This window comes from Lissotriton vulgaris, chromosome 1_1, assembly GCF_964263255.1.
Source record: "Lissotriton vulgaris chromosome 1_1, aLisVul1.2, whole genome shotgun sequence".
NCBI lineage: Eukaryota > Metazoa > Chordata > Amphibia > Caudata > Salamandridae > Lissotriton > Lissotriton vulgaris.
The window spans coordinates 347,957,627-347,975,042 of record NC_141685.1 but is presented as its reverse complement, the minus strand read 5'-3'; positions in this window follow the sequence as shown (position 1 = coordinate 347,975,042).

The window sequence follows — 17,416 nt, the reverse complement described above, 5'->3', positions numbered from 1 at the left end:
GATATCTTCAGGTTTGAATGCTGCTTAAATTTTAATGGTGCCTGGAAGCATGCAACAGTAGCCATGTTCGCCATGGAGAAATCCCATACAGCCAGGGGCGTAACAAAGGCTCCCCTGCTCCCACAGTGCAGGGGCCCCCAGGCTTACACGTACTGGAGGTGTCCCCCTCAGGCCCTACTGATGTGAGTTTGAGGGGTCCCTTCTGCATTTCTTGCAGGGGGGGCCCTCACATTTTGTTATGCCACTGCATACAGCTGCTAACATCTTGAAAGACTTTAACAGCAAGATATCTGAATGGTTGCGACCCAGGGGCTTAACATTGGAATATTTGCCATGGCCAATGACAGTAGTATAGCTGAGGCTATGGCAGATAGTGGCTTCTCAAAAAAGAAGACAGAGCCAGCAACTCACTCTCCACCTGCAGAGGAATTTGCACTAATTGCAGCCATTCTTTTAAGGCCCGGAAGCAGTTGAGGATAATTCAGTGTGATAATGAAATGCCGGTTAAAGCCCTCATACAGGAGGCGCCATCACGTTGGAACTCAACTTATTATATGTTTCAACATCTGGTTGAGCAGTGCAGACTGATTAATGATTATGTAATGCAAGGACGGGATGCAACTGGGAAAGGCATAATCATTGAGACGGACAAATGAGGCCTAGTCAAATGCCGGACATAGATGCTGCTTCCTTCTGAGATTTTCGCACAGGAAGTCATCAAGGAGGCCAGTACGATGGGGCAAGCCTTCCTGTTGTTGCATACGCTACCAGGGGTGGATCCTCCATTAGGGCGGAGGAGCATTACCCAACTGCTTTCTCGCAGTACGAGAAGCAGAAACATAAAATGGTATTTTAAATACCATTTTATTTTTCTGATTCTCGCACTGCGAGAAAGCAGAAGAGTATACCTGGTTGGGGGCGGGCGGGCGGGTTGGGGAGGAGTGGCTTGCCCAATGTTACAGGCCCTGATTGTTTGGTCAGACAACTGGGGCCGACCAAACCAGTCATGCACACTCTGCATTTTCTCAATGCAAGCCTCATGCAGCCTACATAGAGAAAATTGCCTCCACATAGGCGCCCGGCTGTGCGCTGTCCCCACCAATCACAACGCTGCCATTGCAGCGGTGTGATTGCCTTAGGTGAAGGGAGGGAGGCTGCTTGCTTCCTATTCCTGTGCAGGAAAGCAGCAGGAAAACATGGGACCTGGCCAGAAGTGGAGGCGGCGCGGGACCCAGTATGGTAAGTTTAATTTTCTATTTTTAAACCCTCCCCTGCATGAACCCCAGCGCGAAAACCACCACCCGCGAGTCATGCAATCCGCAACTGTATGCTACAGGAACAGCTAAAAAATGTGTCTGAAATGTGCACAGGTGTGGATACAAAGAAAGATGCTCATGAGTGGGTGGAATGCTTAATCCTTTGGCTGATAATTCATGGTTGCAAAGAGACATTGTGTCATCTCAACATTACATCTGTGCCACAATTCTTGGTCCATGGTAAAAAAAATATTCTGTCCACTTTCATTACTTTCTTTGAAGGGGATGGTTCACAATATAAGACGTTGATTGCTGAGCAAGGCAGCGACATGGAAGAAGAACTAGTGGAAATTAGAGGCCAACTTTCAGCTAGAAGTTCTGGGATACCGCCTTCAACTTCCAGAGAAGGCAGTCCTGTTGTCTCATAGCAGCCAACATCAGCAACAAGAACACCATCAGTAACATCAACCACAGAAGCAACAGCCCTGACCTCTGCAATGGCTTGGTTTCAAGTGGCAGGTCTTAAATCCATACAGAGATGAGAGCAAAAAAGATCGATAAAGTTGATGCACAAATGACAATTCAGTGGATGGTCCAGGACTATCCGGATGACCCAACAGAGGTTATGTGTATCAAAACCCATTAGTGTATTGGTATGGGAAGAGGAATCATCTGCCAGTGCTCAGTAGGCTGGCAATAAAGGATCTGACTTGTCCAGTATCCAGTGTGTCTGCTGAGCGTGTGTTCAGTGAAACTGGTGCAGTGGTCACAGTGAGAAGGACCAGCCTGTCGTTAAAAATATGGAGAGATTGACCATGATCAAAATTAACCAACACTTCATACCACCAAATTACAGCATACCTGAAATAACACAGGAGGAAGATGAGGGTGATTTGGCAGACTCAGGTCATTGTAGTGAATTAGCTGACTAACTTCCGGTTAACTACCTGTGTCTGAGGATGAACTCAACTCTCCTGACTGAGTAGGCCTGGGCAACCATATCATTTTCTATTGCCAAACTTCTTTGCCAAAAGAAAAAAATGGATGTAGCTGGGGGAACATTACATATTTTGTTTGTTTGTGTCTGACTGACTTATGCAGCTTCACCATTTTAGGCACATGTATGGCCGGATTGGAGTTGGACCATTGTGCAATGAAGAAGCATCCCCCATTCTTTTTAAAGATATTTGAGAGACAATTCCTGTCTCTGTCCCATGGCTATCCTTTTTTTCATCACCTAACAGGACTGCCCCGGAACATTTGATTTACAAGACTGACCAATTTGTGCGTTGCGTGCATCAAATAGGATAGACAATTGCGAACCACCATGCTTGGATTGGAACAGGTAACTATTGCACCAATGAGTGATATATGAGTGATTTTGAGTGATCAGGCATGTGGTGGCAGACAGTGAGGGAGCGTGTTCAACTAGTATAATTTTGAAATTTGATTGTGATGATTTACAATGTTTGTGGCCTGATAGGTGATCATTTTTCCTGAATGTGATTGGCCCTTCCTTTTTGACACTTAGCGTGATTTGCTTCCCGGGTCTAATCCTTTGTTTTCTGTTTCACTCTCTTCAAGACCAGACAAGTCCATTTAGTTAACAAACACTAATCTACACAAGAAAAGTACAGACTGTTTCTCTTCTTCTTCATCAACAGCAATGCACCACAGGTCCATCTCTCTCATTTGGGTCCGTTGGAACGGAGTTGTACAGATTCATTTCTTGAAGTCAGGAGGAATATGATGGAATGACTCAGGGCAGAACTAAATAAACAACAGCCCAAAGAAGGCAGTTATTAACTTCAGGGAAACCAACATGATGATGACTCTAAGAGGCCTACCCAGCTCTGTTGACCTCCAAGAATTGAAATAATTTGGGAAATGCAATGCTGCTGGGCGTGAATGCTGGCTCAAATTTGAAACTCCTGTATTATGTGGTCGGGTGGTGGAGTCTGTTGTTGAAACTTACGTAACTGAAGACAGACATGTGATGTCACATCATCACATTATGCACACGCGGTATATGCAGCTGCTTGTCTGTGATTGGTTCTAATTTGCTCTCACGTCTTAGCTAATCGATCACATATGAGTTTAGAAATCAATGATTGAGGCAGACTATGCTCTTGCTCTGCCTCTGAGTCTTCTTGGCACATTCTTCAGGAAGCTTACCTTTTGTCCTTCTCCTTTACAGTACACTATCATTTCTTTTGACAATCTGCAGGTCTTCTCTTTTCATGCAATACAATACAGTTTCATTTTTATTTTAAGATCATTTTTTTAGAACTGTGAGGGGTCACTTCACTCCTCCATAATTCTAATTTTTCAAACCTAGATGATAGAACATTTAGATATATAATAATAACTTGGGTCTATGAGACTGTTTGCAATACATTTAACTGAACTGTGTAATACTCATTCCTTCCTTTCCTTCCACAACAGATTGATGATGTGCTGCTCATCGCCCAGATTAATGTTGTTGTCATGCAGTCTTTGTCTTTGTCGCGCCTTTGCCTTTGTTACACCTTTGTCTTTGTCACACCTTTCCCCAAATCCCCATTCCCATCAATTAATCAAACCCCTAAGCCACTTACTCCGGGCTGGGTGATTTATTGAGTTGTGACTTAATTTACCACGTACATGGATCACACACTTGGAGAAGTGTGGCTCACCGGTTAGAGGAGGCAGACCCGGACGCAGAGGTCAGAGCCGGGACCCGGGTTCAATTCCCGACACGGCAGGGTCTTGAGCTCAAAAATGTCCACGGACTCGATAATTCTCGCCTCATTGCCTACTCGAATCATGAGTTCACACTCTGCAACTCTGGGCAATAGCTTTCTTAATATCCACTACTGCCCCACCGTGATGGGATGCCTGGCTTTCACCTTGGGGATGCCCAATAGGGGTTATCTCGCAGGGAAAAGCCAGGATGGGTTCCCAAAGCAAGCGCCTTGAACCTTATGGTGAAAGGCGCTATATAAGAACGTATGATTTACGATTAACACTTGGTGGGGTAGATGTGGAGAAAACGACACTGACTCACTGCAGGATCTTCTATTACCTAAGCAATAGCCCACACTGGCCCATTTTCCCACTCACACATAAAAGTGTTCATATTTTGGATATAGAAGAACTTAATGTGTTAATATCATCATTCAGGCCTTGGTTTGTGTAAACGCTTAACCTTGCCCATTCCAGACTTTGAGTATACTTTTCATGACTCTAGGATTTTGTAACTTTTGTTTTAATTAAATACTAGCTCCCCAATAATCGGAAGAAGTTACCATTGCTATTTATTTGTATATTATCAAGTATACTTTGTTGTACTGTGTGGTAGTCTGGTTTCAATCTTTGTAAAGTCATGACATAAATAATTTAACCCACCAACTCTGTGTTTTACTTTCAATTTAGTTGCCTATGATGGAAAATCCTTTCGATTAATCCTACAGTTCGAGCTCACCTATGTGGGAGTGGGACCTCGCTTGTGATGCCTTCCATTTTATCACTTTATTTATATTCGGGTAAGAGAACTATGGAGTGAAGTGAACTAGTTTACTTAGTAAGGAAGCAACTAACTACTACTGCATAAAAGTAATTGTTTATCTTGATTGTTGTAGGCAATATAGGTCATTGCAGCGTACCCCTAATAGTCAACATAGTTACAGAGGGTAGTAAGACAAGGGTATATAACTAACGATAACTAACCGGTTTACCCTTTGATAAACAGATGTGGTTTGAGGTTTTTCATGCCAAACAAGGCAATACAAACAGTTCATATACACACATATTACAAAATAAACCTAACACTTAAAAAGAAGCTCCAGTCATCTTAAAACATGTATTATTATTAGGCAACTTATATTATTATTAGGCAACTTATAACGCGCAAACTAAACCCGAAGGTGTATATTTACACTAAAAAATCTATTACTAACGAACCCTTCTCACCTCCATAAAAGATGTTTAAACTCAAGAAGTACTAATTTTTAGCCACTATTTGATCAATATTTAAACACTAAAATCTGTCCTGCTTCCCATCCACACTAGAACACTCTACCTTAGACACATTTTCGCAAAGATATTGCATCAATCATATTTCCAAACAAGGTAAACATTGTCATTGTGCAGAATGCAATTAACTTGTGTGTGAAATAAAATGGTGGTATTGCAAATACAGTTATTTATATACCATGCACGATTGAGCAAGATAAACATTGTGTAAACAGTTAACATTGTGCAAAGAACCATTTGTTTTGCGCAAGGCACCAGTAATACAAAATGCAATTATAATTATAGAATACTTTTTGTACTGTATGCAATTGGGCAAGATGGGCATCAGTATTGTCCGTACAAGTTAAACAATTATTATTGTGCAAAATGCAATTTCTTATGTGCAAAATAGAGCGACAGTAGTGCAAAATACTGTTATAACTAAACAGAGTGATATTAGGCAAGGTAGATATTGACTGTATACAAAAAACCCTCTCCTTAATTAAGGGTAAAACTGTGACAGAGTGACATGCTTTACTTGTATTTGTGCAAAAAAGCAATTAAAACTCGAGGACCTCAGTGTACCCATTCCAAATTACTAGTGTGGCAGGCCACTCTGGTCAATTGACTGTTGGTAAAAACTGAGAGGAATTTCCCTACCACATTGCACAATTATATATTATCACATCTTAGAATTAATATCATAAAATAAATTTATACCGCAGACCTGTGTGATTTTAAAAGCCAGTAACAGCAATTTTCTTCAACTAGTACCAAAACTAGGCCTGGGCGGAGATCGTTGAGTTCTACTCCTTGGAACTCTGTGAAGTTCCAGAAAAATGTGCCACGCTCCATGGAGTTTCACCAGCAGCAAAGTCTTTTTCAGTCGCTCTCCATGCACTGATTTTTAGTGCCGGAAGCAAACAGCACTACGCATTGCACCAAAGGGTGCAGCTGTTTTCTGCTGCTCGAGTGGACATTCTACTCGAACGGCAGCATCCTCAGCGCGAACGGCAGGTGTCTAAACGCAAGCAGTTGCAACCTGCTGCGACTGTCCGCATTGAGAAATATAGCCAGGGGGTGGTCTAGCGCATGATTTTTTTTCTCAGAAGCGCTCACCAACTTATCATTGGCAAGCCGCTTGCGAGAAAAAAACTCTGCTATGCCTCACTTCGCAGACTTTTGCTTTTCTCCACGTAGAGCGCAGAGTGGGCAAAAGTCTACAAACTCCAAAGGTGCAGGGCAATTCTTCACCCACCTTTAATCAAAACATGAGCAGGCTTTGAGCAAGTGCAGAAAGGTTAATGGTACACTTTGATAAAAGTGACACTTAACTATGTTTGAACACTGTCTGTCTAGCCAGCTTCCTTCATATAAAGGCTGGTACCTGCCCCATCCTAACCTTTCCAAAGCCACCTCCTTATATAAGCACTTTTTATATCCTTCAAGTAAGTTTGAATATGGCCCCATATCATGAGTTCTTAAATGACACAAGTTCTCTCTCTTACACTCTTCATCTATGTCACCCCTACTCAAGCTTTCTTTTACTAACAGGCTTAAAGTTTCTTTTTGCTGTAGAGCAAACAACCCTTGATGTTCAACCCTTACTTACATCTATCGATTCCTTAATAACATGCAAACTAGCCACTCACATGTCAGCATATTTCTCCTGCAGACAACATTTTACATTTAGTCTTAAGGTTGCCCTCATCAGCTCTAAGGGGACCAAGCTAGTAGTTAAGTAGCCACTGTTTGTACTTAAATAGTACACTAGTAAAGCCCAATTCTATACTTCGGAGATCTATTTACGGTTCCTCTGGGTAGGTCAAGCCATTTCTTACAGACATTAATTTCTATGGTTTGCATCCTCCCCAATTATTTTATGGGCAGCACCTCACACCCATACAGGAACAGACCAAGGATTTTAGCACTGTATGTCTCTCTAAGCACTTTGTGGATTTATGGCCCAATAAATAGTCCATCTCTGTAAGCACTTTGTGGATTTATAGCCCAGTAAGGAGTACATTCTATATAAAGCACCTACAAAGGCCTTAACCCACCCCTCCTGGATGTCAATATGAGGTGTAAAGTTGACATTATATCCGTAGAGAAGGCCAAGATAGCGATATTCCTTTGCTTCTTCTAATGGGACACCATTTAGACACCACTTAAACCATTTCTTCTGTAGACCAACTGGCATAAGATCCAGCAAAATCGTATAATAGGCATAAAACATTACTGGAATGGCTTGTTACCCAGTTCTGATGGAAAAGATCGAACAAAGTCTAATCCTATCATAGCGTCTGCAATACATTTGGAGAAGAGAAGTGGGGCCATCATACCCCCTGCCTCAATCCATTTGGGGTATAAATTTTTCTGGTCAATGCTCCATTACTCCCCAATTCAACCCTAGTCGATGAGCCTTCATGTAATTGGATAATCAATTTTAATAAGCCCCACAGGCATTCTTATTTCCCCATTTTCTCCCAAAGTAAGGGCCTATTTATAGTGTTAAACGCTGTTGACAAATTAATGTATGACACATACAGAGGTTGCTTCTTTTTAAAGGCATATTTTTCAGCCAAAAGATGTAATATAAGACAGACATCATTTGTTCAGTAGTCTTAATGAAAACCCATTTGAACCCTAGAGAGGATATTAGCCTCGCTTACCCAATCTTCTAGCAACACTAGGAGATGTTTTGCGTATACCTTGCTGAAGATATCAAGCAGCGTATCACACAGTAGCTAGATGGTAGGTCCTGCTTCCCCTTTTTATACAGCGGGACCCTAATACTGCCTTTACAGGTTCCTGGTAAATCCTGGCTGCCTATTATTGCTCCAAATACTGGTGCCAGGAATTGGGCCCACAAATTTGGCTTACGTTTAATTATATCAGAGGAGAGGCCATCAGGGACCTGGGCCTTAGAGTTTTTAGGCACCAACCTGCCTACTCCCCACTCCTCCCTTATCTACCTCTTTAAGTTTGTACAGCTCCCATAAATAACTCATGTTTATTCAGGGACGGGGTCTGCTACAATAATTTTGGTCGCCTTCAACACTCTATTCACTATATTCCAAAAGCCCTTAGTATTTCCCAATCTAATGGAGGCAACTGCTTTAGTCCATGTACTCTCCCAGGCTATTCTTCTAAGCTCTTTCCTATAGCTTTTCCTATAGCATTTAATTTAGTGATCCTTATTTACTCCACCTCTTTTATAAGCCTCCCTTATGTTTTGTTTTAGTGCTGCCCTGGCCTTATTTTTGCCCAGCCCAACGGATCCTTCCTGACCGACCACACTTTAAGCCTACTGTTGCCATTTTGCTTATGGAAAAAATTAAACTCTCATACTCCTGTACCACCATGAGCAGTGGCACCAAGGTAGATTGTACTTTCAATATTTTCTTCATTTTATTTTGGGTATAAAGTTTCAGCTTACTAGTCCATACTCCTTCAAATTGTGAATGTTGCCACGGGTCTCTTAAGTGTATTACCTTATGCAGTGTAAGGATTAAGGGTATATGATCATCGCCTGTTAAGCCACCTACTACTGAATATGCCAAAACTTTAGGTGGGGATCATAACAATCTATCAATGTGGACGCCCCTTCATTATCAAAGGTATGTTGAGTGGCCTAGTTCCCTACATTCTACCATTTACAGTAGTCAAATTCAAACTATCAAGCATCAGAACCATTTTCCATCCTCTCCTTAGTGTTGCTCCAAATGCTGACTCAATACCCCTTTGGAACTCGTCCTTTCCTGAATTAGGTGAAACTAGGCATTAAAATCTCTCATCAGTAGGATTGGTACCCTTTGGGAAATTTGAGCTCGCCATAATCATCAGAGCAGCCAGCTCCTTCAGCTGATTGTCCAACATTTTATTCTGAGGAAAGTAACAGTTGATTAATATTAAATCTGGGCAGCCTTTTGGTCCCTTTCATCCTGCCTATCTGCTAATAAGACAAAAATTAAAACTATGAAAAATGTGCATATTCCTAAAATATTATGTACCCCTCCATCTCATATTTTACACCAATCATTACAGCAAGGCCTCCAGCAGGCCGGCCGAACTTGCCCTTAATTGTACTAAAAACTTTGTAATTACTCATCACAACCTCATTCACTTCCCAAGTCTCCTGCAATGTGATAAACAGATTAAACAAAAAAGGCTGCAAAAAAGGCATCAGTGCAAAGTAAAAGTAAAACACAAAAAAACAATTTCAGGCATAAAGTATGGTAAAAAAACAACTTTATTTTTACATTAAAAAACACCCTCTCTATCCCTCTCCCCCAACAAATCAGCCCAACCCCAACCAATGTCCAAAGAAGAAAACCTCCAAAACAACCCAGTCCCAACTCCCTTCCAAATTCTCCACTCATAACTAAAGGCCCTCACATCAAATCAAAAAATTAAAAAAGGGCTCAGAAAAGGGTTTTGTCAATCCAGGTCCGGAGCTGGCACAGATTCTGCTTCATCCTGCCGAGATAGCTTTCAAAGCGGTTCATCCACTGCAGGAGGCAGCACTGGAATACAGTGTCTGAGCAGGAGGTAGAGCAGCTGAAGCATTTACCGCCCCTAAGTAGCGGGGGCACCAGAGATGTAATGGCCGGGAGGCTGGAGGCTGTGGCTGCCTTCCTGAACTGAGGCCTGAGTCAGAGGCAGCTCGTTTTTTCTCTTCCTCCTCCAAGGCCAGTAGCTGCCAGTATTCAGAGAGGATGGTCTCCAGCCTCTGCCACCGCAGACAGGAAGCTATCTTCTGCCTAGTCGGTGATGGTGGTGGACCAGCAGGAGTAGCTATATCGAGAGAAAAAGAAAAAAGACAAATTGTAAACAATGTTCTGTGCAAACACATGTTTAAAATTAAATTGTGGGTGGCACAGAAGCAGTACATTGTTGGTCCCCTAGGGACATTGGAATTTGATGTGATTAGGAGAGCCAAATGGCCAATTTTATTTTTAACCCACACATGCCTCACATAAAAAACACTGACTGTCTGTCAGAAAGGAATTAAGTCAGATTATCACCAGATTAAAGAAACTGAGTGTTTTTTTTCTTTTACAGGCGTTTCTAGTAAAAAACTAAACAGAAACGTTCAGCGGAAATATAAAAATAATATGCTTCTCATTAGTAAGGCACTACTCACTATGCAGTACACGTTGTTGTGCTAAATTAATAAAGGCATACTAGCCAGAACTTTGGGTACCTTACTACTGTCTGAAGTCTGCAGCTGGCGCAGCTGTAGAGGGAAATCATCTTACTTTAATTCCAATGTCCCAGCTCTTCACTAAAGGCCTTTCACATTCTACCCTGACTCCAAAGAGGCAGATGAATAATAAATAAGATACTATGTCACACACACCATGTATAAAACACAGATATCCTGTCTGTCGTAAGTAGACAGTGGTGAAAATGATGCACTGAACTAAAGGGAAAGAAACAGGAGATATAGATTGTATTTGGCATGTTCGTCACAGAGTATCCCAAACTTGAAATCAGGCACGTACTCCCACTTTACTCACTGGCCTCACCCTCCACCACAAATTATTTCCAACAAATTAATTCACTGGACAGTAAGGAAAGTAAACTTGACTTACTCCTGTGCAGGGTAAGGTAGAGTGATCGGGCCGGGTAGGTAGATTGTTTGCTATAGAATAGTGGGGTGTCTCTGATCATTGTCATGTGCCTATGCTTTGAGTTATTCAGTCTCTATAGTTGACGAAAGTCGAAAGGGAAACATTTGAACAGGCGTAAATCTGTTATGGTAAAGCCATTAAATATATTGTTCACTTCACATGGCCATAAAAATGTGGCACATGCCAAAGAATAGATTTAAAAAAATTTGGGTAAGCTGGGACAGAAGAACTTAGGTTAGAATAAAGGAGTAAAGTACTAATAGATGACTGTGTAAATGTAAATGTGTTGTATTTGTATAGCGCGAACAGTAACCCGTAAGCATCCCGGCGCTTGTACTCCTACCACAAGGGAACCCCTCCTGGCTTTTCCTTGTGAGGTGTCCACTCCTGGGCATCCCATGGTGAAACCAGGCATCCCTTGTGTATCGGGGGCTGTTGTGGAGACTAAGCAAGCTATTGCCCAGAGTTGCAGCGTGGGGCCCATGCTTAGATTCGGCACTGAGGCGAAAATATCCGGTCAGAGGAATTTAAGCCCGATCCTGCCGAGGCAGGAATCGAACCCTGGTCCCTGGCCAGCGCTCTGCATCAAGGTCTGCCGCTCTAACCATTGAGCCACACTTCTCCACTATTGAGTGGACACAGGGAAACATACCTCAAGAGTTCAGTCTGCAATGCATTGAAAACTTTGTAAATGTCACATTAACCTAAGCAGAGGCACATTGCATAGCCAACACTGCAGTCACAAATTATTATTATTATTATTATTATTAATATTAATATTAGTTATTTATTTGTAAAGTGCCCGACTCACCCCCTGAGGGGTACCTCCGCGCTGTGGGGCATGCAGAGCAGACCAGATGTGGAAAATTTAGAAGAGCTCAGCCTTGAGAAGTTTTCTAAAAGAGAGATTATCAGGGCATTGCCAGAGGTGGGTCAGGAGCTGATTCCAGTAGTGTGGGGGTAAATAGGAGAAAGCTTTCCCACCCATACGTGATTTCCCTGATCGAAGAGGTCTAGTTGGATGATATTGGATGAGTTTTTCAACTAAATAACCAGGTCCTTTACCATTTAACGCTTTGTACACAACACCAATAACAATTAAACAGGTGTCCCTGAAGGAATTATTTCAATTCTATTCAGTAAATTCAAAATATTTCCACAAAAGTGGTCAGCAATTGAAACTAGAGCAAGGAAAAAAGAAAACAGATTTAAACTGTTTTTTATTACTCAAAATTATTTCTTTTTGGATTTTTTCTATTTCATACACAAATCTAAAATATGGCAACAAAAATACTACTATACAGGCAACAAAAATTCTCAGTAGTATCAGGCAACTTTTGCTATACACATGAAAAACTAAATATCATGTCGAAAACGGTATTTTACAAAAATACAATTATTTGATACTCAAAATAATGTGACAACAGTAAGCAAAACGTTGCCAGGCGTCGACGTTTCGGTCCTTAATTGGTTGAAATAATCCATAGGACCATCTTCAGGACCAAGCGCTGCACATATTAATCCAGGACCTCCAGCCGGAAGTCAAAAAGGTTAAAAGGTTATGCGCTGCATAAACCTCCTGTCCAAGAATGTGGATGTTATCTCTCAAAATTCAAATTCCAACTCCAATGATTCATGTGAAAATCAATGTAGACCAAGGGCGAGATTTCGACATTAGTCCGAGTCACTCGCAACACTTAATGGCGTTGGTGAGGAGGCCGTCGTCAACAACTCCGTATCGGCATCTCAACCTACACAACACAGCATATCTTAAATCTAATCTGCTTGCTTATTGGTAACCAATGATGATGTTGGAGGAGGGGTAGAGAGGCAGTTCTGGCCGGTAAGTTCTTGACAAGTCGAGCCGCGGTATTTTGAACTACCTGAAGTCTGTTTAGCGAAGACTCACATGGCGCAATTCAGAGGGCATTGCAGTAATCCAGGCGGCTTATAACTAGTGTGGAGGGAAAGGAAATACCTTATGCAATAGGCTTAGCATATGGAAGCAGGAACCCACTGTGGTTGAGACCTGATCTTTCATCAACAGTTTCTAGTCTAAACGTATGCCCAGATTCTTGACTAGCGCCTACATCGGGTGGCCACCACTCCGGAGACCAGACCAATGGGGTATACTCGAAAAGCAGTTTTCCCAGCATTTAACTTTGGAAAATGTAACCATTTTATTTATTTTTATTTATAAAGTTTTATATAGCGCAAACATGATCCCGAGGGATATCAGAGCACTTCACAATTACGGGAGGAAGGATGATCATGGATGTACTGGCGTCAAATACATATCAAATGAAACAGTTACAAAGGGTGCATCAAAAACATCACAATAGCGAATCTGGGAGGGGAAGAAAAGATTAATTAAGGAAATATTGCAAATCAGTACAAGACGTGAAGGGGTAAGTCCAGTATCTTACAACTGATGATTCAAACCCATTTAATGTGAGAACATGCTCATAAGGAATTTCTTTACTTCCAATTTGAAAGCAGCCGTGGAGGTGAGTCTGCGTACTTCAGGAGGGAGAGAGTTCCAGATCCTGGGGGGAGAGCCAGAGAAAGCTCGTTGACCAGTTCTCTTTTTGCGAAAGATCTGTGGTTTCAGGAGGAAGGAGTTAGCACTTCTTGAGTGTCTACCACCTCCAGATAATTCTAACCATACTGCACTTAGGCCATGGATGGGGTAATCCCATGGGCAGGGAGGGGGAGATGAATGAAGATGGGTGGGATTCATATCTACTTCACTTAACAAATACAATGAGTCAAGGGAGTAGATCAAAAATTAAAATGCCCCACACTTTGAGCCATAGCTATATCATATCATATCATATCATAAAATCAAGTAAGCGAAGTAGGTAAGCAGCATGCCCCTCTCCAGAAGAGCTCCTTGTTTATTCAGCCAAGCAGTTATTCATTCATCCTTTCCTTCTTCTATATTCAACCATAGCCACCATGATTAAGCTTTACTGTCTCTCATTTAATCTTTCACCAAAATGTGCAGTCCATATCCACCGTTCAGTATCCACCCTTTCTTTTAACCATCCTTTTACTCATCCATCCATTTGCCCAATATCCACCCATGCATCCCTTCACCCACCCACGCATCCTTTCACTCATATACCATTTCACCCATCCTTTCTTTTAACCCTCCGTTCTTTTCCATTTTCATAAAGCCATCATTTTTAGCGTTCATTATGTAAGCTTTTGCTGAGTTGTAGATAGAAGAGGTCATAAGAACTTAACTACCACTGTAGCTGATAAAGTGGGGGGCTCACGATCACAAGTCACGACAATGCCCCTGTAGCTAGTGAGCATAATAGTAATTGTCAATAAGCAAGCAGTGTGGCTTACCACCGCCCCTCCCTGCCGCCACTTCTCCCCCTCGACTGACTCTTCTCCTGCAACAGAATTGAGCCAGCACTGTTGGTCTGTGCGACTAGAAAAAACATCACACATTTTTTAGATGCCAGATACACCTCCCTTTAATTTTTTTAACCAACAAAATACTACAGCAATACCTCGCAGCAGTACAGTTAGCAGTACCTTCTATCAAAAATATCATTTTTGGCATTTTTGTGGTTGACAATGTTAGAAAAACCAGGTAGTCAAGCCAACCAAAAGCTTTTTGTAATGGACGGGCAGAGTTATAGCTTATGATGATGATGACTCTCAGTCATTGAAGCGCAATGTGTGAGCAGACTAATGTTTAATGAAAGACATATGGTGCTGTTTGGCAAATACAGTGGGCCCTCATACTTTCCAGCCATGATGCACTGTCATGGAAACTTCTGGTATACTGTATAAATAAATTAAACAACGCTCTCTTGTTAACTGTCAGAGCATGAGCAAGAAAAAGGAAGTCTTCTCAATAAACATGCGTAGTGAATATTATTTATAATACTAGCTTACTTGTGACTGCAATGTTCACAGTAGACAGTAGAACACCAAAAATCTGTTCTTAGTCTTACAGTACCACAAGATATATGGGGGAGAGGGAAAGATTACTAACAAAGTAAAAGAAAACTACATACTAGCAGAGACAAGAGAAAGCCTGCTACAACAAAATATCCATGGAATATGAAAAAGCATAATCAAGGGATATCAAGTATTAAACACACATTGGATAGGGGGTCGTAAAAAAAGAAGCCAGTATAAAAAAATTCACTAGACAAAATTTAAATTAGTATAATAGTGAGCAGAGGTAAAAGTTAGGGAAATAATAATAATAAATAATCCGACTTACTATGGTGAGCGGAGACCTCAGCAGCTATCCCTCTTCTTGTCCTTGGGAGCTGATGTAAGAAATAAAGAAGATACAAAAACTGATAAGTGGTACAGTTAATCTCCCCAATATTATCACCGGCAAAAGCAGTTACATTGTAATGTTCTAAATCAGATCGCCTATAGCACTAGTATCAACTATCGTCCAGTTGGCCATACTAATCCTGAAAACCCTACTGCACATTTCTGTAACAAAAACTACATTTGGAACTAATGCATTATAATGAATGATCTTTGATTCTATTCTCATTTCTTAACCCCCTGGGTGGACCAATTCAGTCTCCCTTATTTTCAATGTGTAGATGCATACTACATATCACTGTGAGATTGATTGGGACTATGCGAGATACATTAAGAAAGTTACAGAGAATGCTAAATCACTGATATCACTAATTCACTATGGTGACAGGACAGAGGACTCTGCAATGGCTTCTTAAATAATCAGTCAAATCGAGCACCGACGAGTGCAATTAGGTAGCACCGAGCACCTGCTTAGCTCAAACAGGATCACATAATATTCTTAACTTAACTTACTTCTGAGTGTGAGCAGCATGCTATTTGGAAAATAAATGTAGCATTGTAGAACACAAACACAACAAATAATTACTCACCAAGTTCTGCAATTTCAATGCCTCGCAGGTCCAGGATATCCACCCAGTGGTGACTCAGCTGATGGTGGGTACACTGGACCTGAGTGATGCCACACACACACCGGCGCACCCTCTCCCAACGCAACTGATGTTCCTGAATTAGGGACCCACTATCAGGCCAGCTGCCCGTATGGAAGAAAGGTGGAGATGCACAATAAAGGGTGCACCTTCTGGTGAGAAATGGTGAGAAACTAGCCTGCTTGTGTAGGGAGCCATGGAAACTGCTGTGGGTGGCCAGCACACATTCTAGCGGGCGCCAACAGTCCCGAAACCTCCCAGCCCAGCCACAAGGAGCTCTGACTTGCAATGGGAAGAAGCGTTCCATGTCTGGCCACACAACACAGCACATCGAAGTGACTCACTCCCGGTCACCATGATATCCAGCACCTCTGGACTAGAGCGAGCAGCTCCGAAGGGCTAGGGGCACAAGAAACCCGTGGGGCTGCCCCGTTGAACAGTGGACCCCAAGGGCCAGCACCAACCCCTATCCTGTTGGAGGAGGCTTGCTGGATCGTGAGCAGCGCATTGGAGTGGCCAGCTCCTGGTCCTGGATAGAGAGGCGAGCAGCATTGTGACTTTCTTACTGAACGACACAGAGTGGTGCATCAGAGTGGCCCGATTCCAACCCCTTGGATCTCCAGCACCTTGTGACAGAGGCAAGCCAGCCTGAAGGCTGCGTTCTTTTATTGATCATCTCCCCCTGCATCACACATGCTCACCTCCAGCCAGTTTTTTCTGCCCTTTCTTCTTCTTGTGGACTACCAGTGGGCCTTGATGAAGACCCTCTCTGCCTGTCAAACAAATGTCATGACCCCTGGACTCCCTACCCTGTTCTCACAACCTCCATGTCCATGCACTCGACCTTATATGTTCTCTCCTGGAACATCACTGGTCTTACACATTACATGAATGTGCAAGAATGTGCTCTCTCACCTCAACTCCAAGTGCACCAACATAGGCCTCATCCAGGAGACACACCTCTTTGAGGTGGAAGCTGAGAAGCTCCAGTGGGATTGGATGGGGAAACAGATTCCTCGTGAGCAGCAGACAACTTGACGTCACCCCAGAAACGTGATGTAGCCATCTAGATTCGGAACTCATTGCCCCATGTGGGGCTTAAGACCTACATCAATTCGGAGGTCGCTATGCATTCACCCAACTAATCATCAATGCTGCGGTCCTATGCATAGGTTCAGTGTATGCACCTACGGGTCCGAAGTGCGAGATCCTTCTTCTAAGCAGATGTGTGTTGACAGAGATAGACACAGCCATTATCCTGATAGGCAGGGCCTGGATCCTGGCCTCAGATCTGGTATTAGACTGCACCGGTCCTATTGATGACCCCAACAATGCAGACAGAGCCCTGCCAGGGGATCTTAGGGATGATCATGGCCTCTGTGACGTATGGTGTTTCTTGAATCCGATGGACTGTGAATACGCATACTTGTCCCCGGTTCATGGCTCGCAATCTTGGTTGGACTTTTTTCCGATGGCTCACCACATACTTCCTCTCCTATGCAAGACTTCCATACTAAAGGGCGCAATCTCGGACCACTCCTCTGTTGCCCTACAGGGCATTTTGGGCCTGTCACAG